The sequence below is a fragment of the Triturus cristatus genome, chromosome 10, assembly GCF_964204655.1.
Source record: "Triturus cristatus chromosome 10, aTriCri1.1, whole genome shotgun sequence".
NCBI lineage: Eukaryota > Metazoa > Chordata > Amphibia > Caudata > Salamandridae > Triturus > Triturus cristatus.
In genome coordinates this window covers 515,515,859-515,530,043 of record NC_140593.1, presented here as the reverse complement: position 1 = coordinate 515,530,043, position 14,185 = coordinate 515,515,859, and the positions used below count along the sequence as shown (strand labels likewise).

Below are 14,185 nucleotides of genomic sequence, written 5' to 3'. Positions count from 1 at the left end.
AGCAACTCCGTCTATAGTTAGAGGAGTGAGCAAAGGGATTGTTCTTCACGCTATTGCTGAACATTTAGCTTGTAATGTTTTTTGAGGCTCCCATGCTATGTAGTACTGACACATTTACTTTTATTCTGGGGCATACGTTTGCTTGACAAAGGTTCTCAATGTTTGTGGTAGTTATTGAGCCGGTCATTTACCTGTAATCTTGAATGTTGTCCTGGATAGTAAGGTGTGAAAGATTAAGGATATCACACTGTTAATCGAATAGCAATCCTCTGTGTTGTTGATTCATTATCACACAACCTATGCAGTTCAAGGGCCGTGAAAATACTGGTAAGTATATACAAGTATAGACTTAAAAAATGTTCTTAACCTGCTCTATAAATACATACTTAAATGGTGCTTGTGGTTGTTTACCACTGGTGTCCTGGGTTCTGTCTTACTATGGCTCTGCAAACTAGGCCAAGTACCACCTTTTCTGCCTTTGACTCTCAGAGTAGCGAGTGCAAGCATTCACAGGCTTTTTCATGATAACCTTCTTTTATGGTCAACATCCTGCTGTTACAGTGCCAGCTAAACCCTGTGGTTTACCCACTGATCACTCATGGTAGTCTGGGATGTGCAGTGGATGTTGGTTGTACTCCTGCCCTCACAGCAATGACTCTTCTTTTGCAGAGACCCCAGTAGCAGCCTCTCTTCCAACAAGGTCCTCAGGGTAAACTTGTTAGATGGAACTGCGTGTCAGTACCCATGTTCAGCCGTGGTAGCTGTAGACAGGTGTCAGCAGTGGCAGTTGCCATTAGTGCTGTGCCAGGGCCAAAATATGTGAGGATTCCAATTTTACTTGCAGTTGGCACTTAAAACATGGTCACACGCCTGTTTACCATGCTGGGGGCATTCCCATCCCTACAAAATACATATACATATATATTCTCCCGTACAAATAAAAAACACATTTAAATATCAGTCATGGTTCAGTAACCACAAAACTGAAAAAGCAATGAATTTTGCCACATATGGTGTGCACGCACAATACAGTTGTGACTCCTGAAGTTGTGGCTTCGATTTAGTAACTGATAAATATTTGGGTGGAAGGGAGATTTTTGGTGGGGTCTTTCTCACCATGTGCCTCTAATAATTCACTATAATTTGGCTCCTTTTCTTTGATGTACTATTGAATTTCCATATCAAAAACACCACAATAACCCTGTTTGATCTTTGCTCCTTTCCTTTGATTACAAACATCTTTAACCTTGGTGCTCACGTACACAACAAACAATATTGCCCCCACAGCCCTTTTTGTTTGTGCGTCCTGAAACATTGTGTTGTGTTATTTATTTGTACGCAGTGGGCCAAAATCAGGTATAGGTATACTATTCAGTGGTATATGTTCGAGGAACTGATGGCGGTGGTGGGAAACTGGGAAATAATTGCTACTTAGAGCCTAATTGCAAGTGGCCCCGTGTTTGAGCTAAAATCTGACTCCACTAGGATTGTGAACCTGAAAAAGTGGAATAAAATACCATTTTGTCACTGAACTCACTTCCGGTCATTATTGAGCATTTTTTTAACCCAATCCATTTCACCAGGTTTTATCGATGCGATGTGTGTTTTAACATTAGTTACCACACACCCATCGGAATCAACTGAGCCATTCCTAATGATGGTCTAAATGTTGGCGATTTAAGCAAAATTAAGGACGTGTTTGGAAAGAACATACTTATAGAAAACATATACCCACAAAAGGGTGAAAGAATTGTAATTCACAAAATAGATATATTTAAAGTTACTACAGCCCTAAAAGTGTAAAAACGGACTCGGTGAACTACATTCCAGCCTTGGAGTAAGTCAAGAAACACACATGGCCAACAGTAGTGCAACACATTCCCATAGGAAACATTGTCAGAAGGGAATTAAAATAGCACCCCTCAAGAACTAATGTTAAATACTTTAAATTAGTTTGACATTTAAAATTGTGTGTGTGTGTATATGTGTATATATATATATATATATATATATAATATATATTTAAGTGATAAACATGTTCATTACTGAAGGTTTAAAAGAAATATGTTTAGTTACTGAAGGTTTTCTTGAACTATTATTGATACATTTAAAAAAAATATATTTAACTTTGTCTAATACATTTTTGACTTACGTACAAATATAACTTTACACAAGTGTACTAAATAGAAATTAAGATGTTAGGGTGAATTTTCAGTTGTTTAAAATTAATATTTATGCATTTATTCAATGTATCAAAATTATATCAATAATCTGAAAGAAACACGTTAGATTCCTCACCTTAGAATATCCCCAGGCGTCAGACTGGATCCGGAAGATTTTTGTAACAATACCCCTTGCGCGTCGCTAGGCGTCGTCTGCGGCTCCGCGTCCGTTGTTGGCGTCGTGCGCCGGAATGACGTCGTCGGAGTACTTAGACGCCGCCCTCGCGCGCTGACGTCAGTTCTTCTTTTTTCCGCGCCAGTAAGCGCCGATTCGGGAGAGCTACCCCTTTTAGTCATTTTTTTACTCTTTTTGGTCACTTTCTCGACTCTGGTGCCGGTAGGATGCCTGGTTTCAAGGCCTGCGACGGCTGCCACCGACTGATGTCGGTGACCGATCATCACCGCCGGTGCCTGTACTGTTTGGGGCTCGACCATGACACGGAGTCGTGTTCCGATTGTATGGCCTTGACCTCGAAAGCTAGGCGGGAGCAGTCCCGTAAGCTTCTCGAGCTTCGCCACGTGGCTCCGCGCCCCTCTCGATCCCGGTCCAGGAGGAGGTCCAAGGATCGGTCGCGGAGCCGCACTCGACATCATCGCTCGTCTGGCTCAAAGTCCTCGGGTATGTCGAAGCGCTCCAAGAAGTCCAAGAGGCGACACCGCTCTTCGGACTCCCCTCGCGCGACTCGGCCGAGGGTCAGGGTGGTTCCACCCCAGCGACTCCGCTGGAGCCGCAGGCGCCGCCACATCCCCATACCCGCCGGTCCCTGGGACTGACGCGACGCCGGCGGAGGTCAGTGCCTTCCTCTCGGCCATGAGGAGCCTGGCCCTGCCGTCGACGCCCGCTGGCGCACCTTCGGGCCCCGCGGACTTGACTGGGCGACCCCGGCGCCGTTGGAGGCTCCGGCCCGACGCCGCTGGGCCCCCGTCGACGCCGGTCGACCTCATCACGCCTCCTCCGCCGGCGTCGACACCGGTGCCACCTCCGACTCCTGTCGATGTCGATCCCCGGTTCAGTCTCTGTCCGGACCCGACGCCGGTGCGGCGCCGCATCCGACGCCGCTAGAGACATATTTTGTCTATCGTCCGGCTCCGATCATTCCTCCTGTTTACCAGGAATCGGATGACTGGGGCGACTGGGAGGGGTCCGTGGACCCCTTGGCCCTTCAGGGCCAACTTTCGCAGGACTGGGCAGATGAACAGGGGGAGGCCAGTGGTTTGGATACCTCACCGGACACTGGATTCATCTCTCCTCCGACTGTGGCTTCGGAGGAGGGTGCAGCTTTTTCTGTGGTGCTGCGCAAGGCGGCCGCGGCGGCTTGAGCTGCCTGCCGTGGCTGTGAGGACTAACATCCTCACTGAGGTGCTTCAGTCTGCAGCAAGCTCCACTGAGCCTCTGCTGCAATTCAATGAGGCCCTCATTGACGTTCTGCAGGGCACCTGGTCCAAGCCCTCCACAGTCCCTCCTGTGGATAGGAACGTTGCCAGGCGCCACCGCCCTGCTCCGGGCGACCCCGGTTTTCTGTACCAACACCCCACCCCCGAGAGTCTGGTTATCCAGGCCTCTACCTCCCAATCCTCCTTCCCGTCCGCTCCTCCGGACCGGGATTCCAAGAGACTGGAACAGTTCGGTAAGAAGCTGTTCTCCTCGCTCAGTTTGGGCCTGCGGTCTTTGAACGTTCGAGGCATGTGGGCTGCTGAATTCATATCTGTGCATAGATCGCCGCCTAGTGTTGGGTCCGGATGTTTGCACGTTGTTGTCCTGGAAGAGTCTTCGAAGTATCACGAGATAGGTGACTCCTCCCCTGGACCACAGTGCGCATGGGCATCCTCTCCATCCTTAGATTGTTTTTTTCCGCCATTGGGTTCGGATGTGCTTATCTTAGCTCAAGTTAGGAAAATTCAGTTTAAGGCCAAAAGGCCTTTAGTTTTCGTCGGTACTGTTCCCGTTCGGTATCGACTAGTTTCTTTACTACTTTAGAACCTTCTTCCAGCCTTTCGGATCCGTTTGGTCCGAACATCGAACTTCCATCGACGATGGAATCGAGGACTCCATTCAAACGGTGTCCTTTATGCCACGCAAAATACCCACACATCGACGTCCACCCGGTATGCAACAAATGTCTCTCACCGGATCACGATGAGTCGAAATGTATGGCCTGTGCCCGATTCCGATCGAAGAAGACTCTCCGGAATTGACGGGCGGCGAGATTAGAAGCGCAGCAATCGGCGCCTGCCCCGGCCAACATCTTCAGCACCGAAGACGAGGACGCCGAGAGCGTGGAAGAAGTAGACTCCAGCCCCGCTACCGAACACGATTCCCGATCGGAAGACGACGATGAGGTGCTTTTTCAAAGGGAAGAAGTCATCGACGAGGTAGGAGACTACGATGAGGCCTTTGGGGCCGAAGAAGATAGCTCTAGCGAGGAGCCAGGCCCACCCGTCGATACGGAGGCCGACAAACTGCGTCATCATAAGGCTCAGGTCGAGGGATCGCCTCCGGGCCTTACCCGAGATCAATCTCAAAGTTCTTCGGCCCCGCCTGCAGGCCCGGCCTCGAACATCCCGCACGAGCCATTATTAACGAAAACGACTGGATTCCCTTCAGCGAAACCGAAACCAATCGTCGCACCAGTTCCACCGAAACCAAAAGTGAAACTGCCTGTAATCGGCTCGAAGGCCTCGAAGCCCTCCACTCCTTCGACGCCAGCAAAGGCCGTCGGCCCCGAACGCAGTAAAAGGGATTTCGGCGCCGAACTCACTGCAGCGGATATCGGTGCCGACCCGAAGAAAAAGGCCCTCGGCCTCTGGCACCGAAGCCGTCGGCCCCGACCACCAAAGTCAAAGTGTCCGCCCCATCTGCGTCGACGTCGAAGACAGCGGCACACGCCAAGTCGTCGACTCCAACGACCGTCGATACCTCTCTTCGGATCGATGACCCCATGGCTCCAAAGCAGTCGACGCCTACCTCCAAGGTGCCGACCGGTTCCAAAGAGCCTTCTGCGTTCTCCGTGCAACAAGTCGCGGCATCCTTGCAACGCATCAGGGAACGGGCAGCCCTCCGATCCACGTCGGGCCCCGACACGCTCAAGGCTCCGAAAGCACCCTCGGCGCCGACCAACATCACTTTCGGTTTGCCGCCGTCCACGGCGCCGAAGATGTTCGAGATCCGAACACGTGTCCGCCAGACACAGTCCCCATCTACTGGACACACAGATTCTGAGCCTTCACAGCCACAATTCATCGACGCCAACACTGGTAAACTGATGCTCCGCAAGCGGAAAATCACGCCAGAGAGGGGATTGGGCTCCTACAGAATACCTCTCAAGCACAAATTGCCAGCGGGGTCGGAACCAGTTCTTCATGAACGCTTACAACCCTCCTAACAGGATCCCCAGTCCTTTTCTCCTACGCCTTCAGAGACAGACGCAGTAGAGGACTATATGGGAGATGATACCACCTACCCTGGGGATGTCGATCCTGATGAGCATCTGCAAGACCCAGATCAGGCATGGGATGACCCTACAGACCAGGGTACCGCGCCAGATACCCATGACACGCAGCTTTACAGCACAAAGACATCTCCCACAGAGGACACTGCTGCCTTCAATGCCCTCATAGAACGGGCTGCTGCCAATCATGGAGTAGAACTCCATTCTGACACTGTCGAAGAAGACTTCTTGGTGGACACTTTCGCCTCTTCCGAAAGAACTGTCAAGACTCTGCCCATGTTGAAAGGAGTTCTCAAACCTGCAAAAGAAATTTTTAAGGAAACAACCAGGGCACGGGTGCTAAACCCCACGATTGAAAAAAAATACAAGCCTGCACCCGGAGACCCTATGTACATTAGGGGTCAGTTACCTTTGGACTCCATAGTAGTTGCTAATGCTCGCAAACGAGCCCATTCGCAGACAACTGGTGATGCTCCTCCCCCAGACAAGGAGTCCAAAGTGCTAGAGACATCAGGCAAAAGGATTGCAGCGCAAGCAGCAAACCTCTGGCGCATTGCCAACACACAGGCACTCCTGGCCCGTTATGATCATTCCCACTACGACACACTAGAATCACTACTCCAACATTTGCCAGATGAATACAAAGAGGCAGCGGAGCTCCTCATCAGAGAGGGACAACTCCTTACCAATGCATCCATCAAGTGCGCCCTAGATGCTGCCGACACAGCGGCAAGGGCAATCAACACAAGCGTCATGTTGAGACGACACGCATGGTTGAGAATATCAGGCTTCAAGCCGGAGATTCAGAACAACATCTTAAATCAACCAGTCAACCCCGACTACTTATTCGGCCCTGAAGTTGACACTACCCTCGAGAAAATTAAGAAAGACACTGACACTGCGAAATCAATGGGGGCTCTGCAGACGCAGCAGTTTAGTAGTGGCTCCTTTCGTCGCCCCGGGAATAGAGGAGCAGCTAGAGGCCAGGGGTCACAGCAGCAATACACTAAAGGGGGCACACAGAGTACCTACGATAAAACCAACAGAGGTGCATATCGTGGCTCCAGCACCAAGGGCAGAGGACGTGGTTACAGCAACACCAGGTCCTCACCCAAAAACAAACAGTGACGCCCTCTCCCTTCCCCCCGACCACATAACACCTGTCGGGGGGAGACTCCAGCAGTTCCTGTCCACGTGGAAAACCATCACCACAGACAGGTGGGTCAGGGACATTATCCAGCACGGTTACTGTCTCGAATTAACCTCCACTCCACCCAACATACCGCCAAAGCACCGTCCTATGTCCATAGAGCACTTAGCATTATTGCAGCAGGAAGTGCTAAGTATGCTGCAAAAAGGTGCAATAGAGGTCGTGCCCGTCAACCAGCAGGGGACAGGGGTGTACTCTCTGTACTTCTTAATCCCAAAAAAGGACGGGTCACTCAGACCTATACTAGACCTGAGACCCCTCAACCACTACATTCTCTCAGAGCATTTCCATATGCTCACCCTACAGCAGGTTCTCCCGCTGCTCAGTCAGGGAGACTTCCTAGCAACACTGGACCTAAAAGATGCGTATTTCCACATACCCATACACCCTTCACACAGGAAATATCTCAGGTTCACTATTCAGGGGCATCACTACCAGTTCAAAGTTCTCCCCTTCGGAGTAAAAACAGCACCCAGGGTCTTTACCAAGTGCCTAGCAACAGTGGCGGCACATCTACAAAGACAACACATTCACGTCTTCCCTTACCTGGACGACTGGCTTGTTCAGGCAAAGTCAGCCCAGCAATGTGCCAGCCACATGTCCCTCACCATTCACCTTCTTCACAGTCTGGGATTCTCACTAAATTACCCAAAATCACATCTCCAACCCGCACACGTACAACAGTACCTGGGCGCGACCATAAACACTCTGGCAGCCACAGCTCAGCCAAATTTAGTGAGGATCAACAGCATGCAACTGCTGATCTGAAAGTTCAAACCTCAACACTCCCTCCCTGCGCGAGTGTTCATGCAGTTGATAGGCATGATGGCCTCCTGCATTTTCATAGTCCCGCACGCGAGACTACATATGCGCCCGCTTCAGGAGTGCTTAGCACGTCAATGGAATCAGGCTCACGGGCAACTAAAAGACCTAGTGTTGGTGAGCGGTTGGGCATACAACTCTCTGCATTGGTGGAATCCACAAAACCTTTGCAAGGGCCGACCGTTCCAAGAGCCTGTTCCACAAATAATACTGACAGCGGACGCCTCTCTCCAGGGTTGGGGAGCTCATGTACTCACTTACACAGTGCAGGGACTATGGACAACGCCACAAAAGAAGATGCACATCAACGTTCTGGAACTGATGGCAATCTTCCTAGCCATGAAGGCATTCAAAGTACACTTGTGCAACAAAGTCGTGTTGATCCGGACGGACAACATGACTGCCATGTACTACATACAGAAGCAGGGAGGAACACACTCTCCACAGTTGTCTCATCTGGCTCAGAGCATGTGGAAGTGGGCTATTCAGAGGAACATATTCCTCATGGCGGAACACCTCCCCGGCAAGGACAACCAGATCTCCAACCGTACTTCCAACAGTGGGGTCATCCAGAGATAGACCTATTCGCCACAAACGAAAACGCAAAATGCCAAAGCTTTGCCGCCAGGTTCCCACATCCACAGTCACAGGGCAATGCGATATGGATGAACTGGTCCGGCAGATTTGCGTACGCTTTTCCCCCAGCGCCATTAATACCTCTAGTGGCACGCAAACTGCGACAACACTCACTGACACTCATCCTAGTTGCTCCCACATGGGCGCGCCAACCATGGTAAACCACCTTTCTAGAACTTTCCATGGTGCCGCATCAAAGGCTGCGGATCAAACCCGCGCTTTTGACGCAGAACCATGGCGAGATTCAGCACCCAGATCCGCAACAGCTGAACCTGGCAATCTGGCTCCTGAAGTCTTAGAGTTTGGCTACCTAAACCTGCCACCTGACTGTATGGATATCATCAAGGAGGCCAGGAGACCCACTACCAGAGCTTGCTATGCGGCTAAATGGAAGAGGTTTGTCATTTATTGTAACAACAATGACATTAACCCGCTGGACGCATCCATTCAAAACATCATCTGTTACCTCTTACACCTATACCGATGCAATCTGGCATACACCTCAATACGTATCCATTTAACCGCAATAGCAGCCTATCTTCAAAACAGGCAGCACCTCTCTTTATTCAGAGTGCCTGCCATCAAAGCCTTCTTGGAGGGACTCAAACGAGTAATGCCCCCAAGACACCCATCAGCACCGGTGTGGAACCTCAATTTGGTCCTCACCAGACTGATGGGTCCACCCTTCGAACCTCTCCATTCATATGAGATTCAATTCCTCACCTGGAAAGTAGCTTTCCTAGTGGCAATCACTTCGTTAAGAAGAGTTAGTGAACTCCAGGCACTAACCATTCAAGAGCCATTCATACAGGTTCACGCAAACAGGATTGTACTACGTACCAATCCCAAATTCATGCCCAAGGTGATATCGCAGTTCCACATGAATCAAACTATTGAACTGCCTGTTTTCTTTCAAAATCCACAAAATGTCGCAGAGAGAATGCTCCATACAATAGATGTAAAGAGAGCCCTCATGTACTATATAGACAGAACTAAAGTCTTTAGGAAGACAAAACAACTTTTCGTTGCCTTTTCTCCACAACACAAGGGCAACGCCATTTCCAAAGCAGGTATAGCCAGATGGATCGTTAAATGTATTCAAATTTGCTATCAAAAAGCTAAACGCACATTAACGATTCCCCCACGAGCCCACTCAACACGAAAGTTAGGGGCGTCCATGGCTTTCCTGGGAAACATTCCTTTACAGGATATATGTAGAGCAGCCACATGGTCCACTGTACATACATTTACCAAACACTACTGTGTAGATGTACACTCAAAACAGCAGGCAGCTGTAGGACAGGCTGTTCTCAAAACTCTTTTTCAGACCGCTGCAGCTGGCACTGGTAGCCGCCGCCCATAGGAGGTACTGCTATGTATTCTATGCACAGATATGAATTCAGCAGCCCACATGCCTCGAACTGAATATGCTACTTACCATTATGCATCTGTTCTTGGCATGTAGGGCTGCTGACATTCATATCGCCCACCCTCCTCCCCGGCACCTGTAGCAGCTGCAGCTCTCAGAATTACTGTATAGCATGGTCATCACTTACTGTATCTACTCCATCACTGCCACAATGGCGAAAAACAATCTAAGGATGGAGAGGATGCCCATGCGCACTGTGGTCCAGGGGAGGAGTCACCTATCTCGTGATACTTCGAAGACTCTTCCAGGACAACAACGTGCAAACATCCGGACCCAACACTAGGCGGCGATCTATGCACAGATATGAATGTCAGCAGCCCTACATGCCAAGAACAGATGCATACTGGTAAGTAGCATATTCAACCGCCTGTCTCTTGGACCGTTATTCCCACTCTCTGTGGGATACGGTGGAGGACGTGCTGCCCCTGTGCCCGGAGGAGGCCCGGGCACAGCATTCCTCAGCTCTGGCCGATGGGAGAGATGCAGCGCGCCATGCAATCCGATGTGGACTTGACACTACGGACTCGCTGGGTAGGGCGATTTCTACCACGGTGGCGCTTCGACGTCACGCCTGGCTGCGGTCCACGTCCTTTTCAGGGGATGTCCAGAGCACTCTCCTGGACATGCCTTTTGATGGCACTCTCCTTTTTGGTGAGAAAGCGGACAGTGCGCTGGCTCGCTTCAAGGACTCCCGAGCTACGGCCAAGTCCTTGGGCCTCTCGGCCCCGCGGCCACAAACTTCCGCTTTTCGCTCCTTTCGTGGCCAAGGAAGGGGCACCTCCTCACGTCCGCCTAGCCACCGGCCGCAGAGCCAGTTTGCACGCGGTCGCGGACGTGGTTTCCGCCGAGGCGGTACTGGAGGACAACGCGGTCAGTCCACATCCGCCCCGGCAGCATCCGCCTCAAAGCCTTCCTAGTCCGAGCTTTCAGGCCCATTCCTCGCCAGTGGGAGGCAGGGTTCGCCATCACCTGCATACCATTACTTCGGACAGGTGGGTGCTGCAAATCGTCCGAAGGGGCTACTCCCTCCACTTCGAGACGACCCCTCCAGCCATGCCACCGCAGCACCACCGTATGTAAATGTAATGTAAATGTAAATGTGCAGATATTTATATAGCGCAAATCACCAACCGGTCTCTAAGCGCTTGCTTAGGGAACCCGTCCTGGTATTCCCCTGTGAGATAACCCAGCAGGGGATCCACAAGGTGAAAGCCAGGCATCCCGCCGCGAGGGGCCATTGTGGAGATTAAGCAAGCTATTGCCCAGAGTCGCAGAGTGTGAACCCATGAATCGAGTATGCACTGGAGCGAGAATTATCAAGTCTATGGACAATTTATGGACTCAAGACCCAGCCGAGCCGGGAATTGAACCCTGGTCCCGGGCTGACCTCTGCTTCCAGGTCTGCCTACTCTAACCAGTGAGCCACACTTCTCCACTCCATCTCCGTATCTCGGAGGATCATTTGAATCTTCTGCAAGAGGAAGTTTCGGCCCTCTTGGCCAAAGAGGCCGTCGAGCGCGTTCCGAGCCCAGAAGTAGGTTGTGGTTGTTATTCCCACTACTTTCGTGTTCCCAAGAAGGGCAAAGGGGGCCTACGCCCTATCTTGGACTTCAGGAACGTCAATGCCTTCCTCCGGAAGGAACGGTTCAAAATGTTGACTTTGGCTCAGGTTCTAACTGCCCTCGACCCTGGAGACTGGATGGTAGCGTAGGACTTGCAGGACGCATATTTCCACATCCCCGTCCTGCCGGCCCACCGGCGTTACCTGCGGTTCACGGTGGGTCAGGAGCACTTTCAGTTCACCGTGCTCCCCTTCGGCCTTACCAGTGCCCCTCGGGTGTTCACGAAAGTGATGGCGGTGGTCGCAGCTCATCTGCGCAGATCAGGGGTTCCAGTCTTCCCCTATCTCGACGACTGGTTGTTGAAGGCGGGCTCGCCCCAGGCTGTCGTCTCCCACCTCCAGACTACGGCGGATCTCCTGCATTTGCTGGGGTTTTCCATCAACGTGCCGAAGTCACACCTGAGCCCCTCTCAGAAGCTCCTCTTCATTGGAGCGGTTCTCGATTCGGCGCAGTTCCGGGTTTATCCACCAGAACAGCGGGTCCGGGATATACAGGCCCTGATTCCCATCTTTCGGGTTCTATCCTGGGTTTCGGTCAGGCTAGTGTTGCGGCTTCTGGGGCGGATGGCCTCCTGCATCCTACTAGTGCATCACGCCAGGCGGCGCATGCGGGCTCTGCAGTGGGACCTGAAGTTTCAGTGGGCCCAGCATCACGGCAACCTGTCCGACCATGTCTTGATCTCGGAGGGCACTACATAGCAGTTACAGTGGTGGCTCATGGACCGCGATTGGGTCACGGGCAAGAGCCTCTCCCTACCCCTACCGGAGCATGTCGTAGTGACGGATGCGTCCCTCCTGGGATGGGGTGGCCATATGGGAGAGGTGGAGATCAGAGGCCTCCGGCGGAGTCTCGCCTCCACATCAACTTGTTGGAGCTGAGAGCGATCCGACTTGCACTGAAAGCTTGCCTTCCCGCTGTCCGGGGAAGTGTCGTGCAGGTGTTCACAGACAACACCACCGCCATGTGGTATTGCAACAAACAGGGCGGGGTGGGGTCGTGGACCCTTTGTCAGGAGGCCCTGCGCCTCTGGACATGGCTGGAACACCAGGGCATCACCCTAGTGGTTCAACATCTGGCGGGCTCTCTAAATGCCAGAGCAGACGAACTCAGCTGCCGGTGCATGATGGATCATGAATGGCGTCTGAACTCAGAGGTGGCGCAAGGTCTCTTTCAGCAGTGGGGAGAGCCTTGGTTAGATCTATTCGCCACCGACGAGAACGCGCAATGTCAGCAGTTCTGCGCGTTGGCATTTCCAAGGCGGCACTCGCTCGGCGACGCTTTTCGTCGCGAGTGGAGTTGCGGTCTGTTGTACGCCTTTCCGCCTATATCACTTCTTCCCAGAGTGCTGAAGAAGATCAGGTATGACCGGGCCCAAGTCATCTTGGTGGCTCCGGATTGGGCACGAAGGTACTGGTATCCCGAGCTACTCAGTATGTTGACCGATCCTCCGATACGTCTGCCCCTTCGGGAGGATCTTCTGTCGCAGCAGCAGGGGACGGTCCTCCACACGAACCTGTCCAGCCTACACCTCCATGCGTGGAGATTGAGCGGCGGCAGTTGATGCCATTTGACTTGCCTCCTGAAGTCTGTGATATCATTCTGGCAGCCAGGCTTCCCTCCACAAAGACGGTATACGCCTGCCGGTGGAACAAATTTGTGGCATGGTGCACAGCAAAGGCTGTGGATCCCCTTTCCGCCCCTCTTTCTGAGGTTCTGCTCTTTCTTCGGCCCAGCAGGGCTCTGCCTTGGGCACCTTGAAAGGTTATCTTGCTGCCATCTCTGCCTTCTTACGGCTTCCTGATCAGCCTTCTCTTTTCAAGTCCACTGTAGTTTCACGCTTTCTTAAAGGCATTACTCTCACGTTTCCTCCTGTCCCTTTCGTAATGTCTCAGTGGGACTTGAATCCTGTCTTAACATTTCTGATGTGCGCTCCCTTTGAGCCTCTTCACAATTGTCCTCTTCGTCTTCTGACTCTTAAGACTGCTTTCCTGGTAGCCATCACCTCGGCTAGACGGGTGAGTGAGCTCCAAGCTCTATCGTCCAAGACTCCTTTTCTATCTGTTCATCCGGACAAGGTTGTCCTTCGGCCTCGTCCTTCCTTTCTACCGAAAGTGGTGACCCCCTTTCATCTTGGGCAATCTGTCACCTTGCCCACCTTCTTTCCGCCTCCGCATCCTTCCAAAGAGGAAGAGCGGCTCCACCGTCTGGACCCAAAACGTGCGCTCTCCTTTTATTTGGACCGCATGAAACAGTTCCAGGTGGACGACCAGCTTTTCGTTGGTTACGTGGGTGCTAAGAAGGGGAAAGCTGTGCACAAACGGACCATCTCCCGGTGGGTCATTCTGTGTATAAAAACCTGTTATTCCTTGGCGAAAAAGGACCCTCCTGTTGGGCTGCGAGCCCATTCTACTCGGGCCACAGTGGCTACTACTGCTTTGGGACGGGGAGTCCCTTTGCAGGACATCTGTCAGGCGGCGACGTGGGCTTCGCTGCACACTTTTGCCAGGCATTATTGCCTAGAGAGCAAAGTCCGGAGGGATGGCTTCTTTGGCCGTTCTGTCCTCCAGGACTTTCTGGTGTGATCTTGGTTCGCAGACCCACCACCGGGGTTGGTATTGCTTGGGTATCTGTTCTATGGTGAGGAATCTAGCGAACGTGTTTCTTTCAGATGAACAAGTTACTTACCTTCGGTAACGATGTATCTGTAAGAAACATTAGTTAGATTCCTCACCGACCCACCCATCCTCCCCGTTCTGCGAACTGACATCTAGGGTTAAGGCTATCCTTTTCAGGGC

At 51.8% G+C, this 14,185-nt stretch overlaps 1 protein-coding gene across 7 annotated transcripts in view; it reads left to right on the top strand.

The window, feature by feature from the left end:
* The window catches only part of RBM33 (RNA binding motif protein 33), a 594,498-nt gene that overhangs the window by 553,664 nt on the left and 26,649 nt on the right, over window positions 1-14,185 (top strand). The gene's annotated exons all lie outside the window — the stretch shown is intronic.